This window comes from Petaurus breviceps, unplaced genomic scaffold, assembly GCF_028583685.1.
Source record: "Petaurus breviceps papuanus isolate PSGF00001 unplaced genomic scaffold, PetGlider_PUasm1.0 128, whole genome shotgun sequence".
Lineage (NCBI taxonomy): Eukaryota > Metazoa > Chordata > Mammalia > Diprotodontia > Petauridae > Petaurus > Petaurus breviceps.
This window is the reverse complement of record NW_027185664.1, coordinates 14,345,882-14,348,596: the sequence shown is the minus strand read 5'-3', so window position 1 is coordinate 14,348,596 and position 2,715 is coordinate 14,345,882.

Below are 2,715 nucleotides of genomic sequence, written 5' to 3'. Positions count from 1 at the left end.
GTGTGTGTGTGTGTGTGTGTGTGTGTGTGTGTGTGTGTGTGTGTGTGACCTTCCTCTGAGATTTTCCCCACCATTTTCAGATGTAAAATTTCTGAGAATGGACTGAGTTACATTTTGCCCATTGGTCTCTTAATCTTTCTGGAGGTCAAGGGTTCTTAACCTGGGGCCTGTGAACTTATTAAAAAAATTGATAATTATATTTCATTATAAAAGCTTTCCTTTGTAGTCCTATGTATTTTATTTTCTGCACTTAAAACATTATCTTGAGAAGGGATCCATAAGCTCCACTAGATTATCCAAGGGGTCCATGATACCAAAAATGGTCAAGAAGCCCTGCTATATATGATATTCCCAAAGTTTCACTTTAATTATCCCATTCTTCTGGCAAAAAAACAATGCCCCCCCCCCAAACAAAAATTACAATATTTCCAAATTACCAACAAGATAAATTGTACTATTTCACTTTGTATAATACTTTGTGATTTGAAAAAGGTTTCCTTATAATAATCCCAGGAATTAGGTGGCACAAGGATTATTTCTGCTTTATAGATGATGAAACTGAGATTGAGTGAGATTAAATGATTTACCAATAGTAACAGAGCTAGTAAGTGTTCAGTCTGGACTCAAACCCTTTGACTCTAATTATAATCTTATTGCCTCTACACCATGGTAGAATTGAGTCAGAAGGGACTTCTGATGCCACCCAATCTAACCTCCTCCCTGAAGTACAAGTCCCCTTCTTCAACAACCCTAACTTGGTCACCTAGACTCTGCTTGGTCATACAGCCTCTCTAGGATACAAACTCTTTAGGGTGATATTTGAGACCTTCTGTCCTGCTCCTCAGTATGAAGGTGGTCTGTTCATTGTCTCAAAATTCACCTTTTACCTTCCTGCCTTTGTAGTCTGAGTCTTCCCTGACTACCCCAGCCCACTGAGATTTTTATGTCCTCTAAACTCACAGTACCTATTGACTGTAGTAATCTCTTGGCACACAACTTTCACCTTATACCACTATTCAGTTTCCAGGACATCTCTCCCTTCAGTCCCTTTCTTTCCATCCACATGGCCACCATCTTTGTTCAGAGCCTCACCAGCTCCTGAATTTTTATTTACTTTAATTAAATTTAACTTTTCAATTAATAAAGATCTATTCTCTCTCCCTCCCACTGCCTATGACTGAGCTTTTACAGTAACCTTCTAATTTGTCTACCTGCCAAAGCATCTCCCCAATCTGTCCTCAATACAGTCTCCAATGTCATTTCCTTAGAGTACAAATCTGACCATATCTTCTCAGCAAATTGCCTACAAATTATAGGGTGAATGAGGGCAAGGACCAGAGGATGACAACAAGATTATGAGCCTGAGTGACTGAGAGGATTGGGGTGCCCTCAACAGAAATCTAGAAAGGCTTTTGTGAAAAAGATGAGCTCTGTTTTGGACATATTGTGTCTGAGATGGGACAGCTAAGATATTGAACCCAGGAGACCTGATAGGATCACCAAGTGTGATGGTATAGAGTAGGAAGAGAAATGGGCCCAGGTCAGAGCCTTGGGAAACACTTACAGTCAAAGGAGACTGAGGAATGGTCAGATAAAGACAGGTAGGAAAAGAACCAGGAGAGAATAGAGTCAGGAAGATCTGTGGAGGAGAAGGTAACCTGGAAGAGATGATGATTGATTGTGTCAAAGGCTGTAGAGAGGTCAAGAAGGATGAGGACTGAGAAGACCATCAGTTCTGGCAATGAGAGAATCAAGAGTAACTTTGGAGAGGGCTGTTTCAGTTGATTTACGAGACCAGATAAGCCAGCTTTCAGAATTAAGAAGAGAGTGAGAAGAAATAAAGTAGAACCTCTCATGTAGATGGTTTTCTCAAAGAGTTTAACTGAGAAGGAGAGGAAGGATATCAGATAATAGCTAGTGGGGCTGATTATGTCAGACAAAGTTTCTGTAGGGATGGGGAAGACATATGTCTGTGCTGGAGGATGCAGGGAAAGTGCCGGTAAATAGGGAGAGACTGAAGTTTAGAGAGAGATTGGTGATGATGGTGGCTGCAATCTGCTGGAGAAGTCAGGAGGATCAGAGATCCAGAGTACATAGAAATAGAAGGTTTGCCTTGGATCAGAGAAGAGCCACTTCTTTATGAGAAATAGAGCTGAAGGAGAGTTTAGCACAATGCCTGGTGCATCGTAAGTGGTAATTAATGCTTATTGATTGATATTTTAATTGCCAAATCTGATGGTCTTTTCTTGGCCCTTATCTTTCTCCACCTATGCTGCATTTGACACTGCTGACCACCTTCTCACCTACTCTCTCTGGATTTTTGTGATACCGCTCTCTCCTGGTTTACCTCCTGAGCAGATCTTCCCTTCTCAGACTCTCTTGCTGCCTCATCTTCCAAGTCACACCCTGATTTACTGGGGATATTTCTCAATATTCTGTCTTGGGACCTCTTCTCTTCTCCTCTTACTCTTTCTTTGTTGGTAACATCTCTCCCTATCTCTATCTCTCTCACCTTTTTTCTCCTCTTCTCTCTTTCACTCCATCCCAGAATCTCTTGAGTTTCAGACCTAAATCACCAATTATCTGTTGGATGTATAGAATAAGATATCCAAGACAGAACTCATTCTCTTTCCCCCCAAGTCTTCCCTATTCCTTCCAAGGCACCGCCAGCATTTCAGTTTTCTGGTAGCCTCGGCATTCACATCCACAACTTCC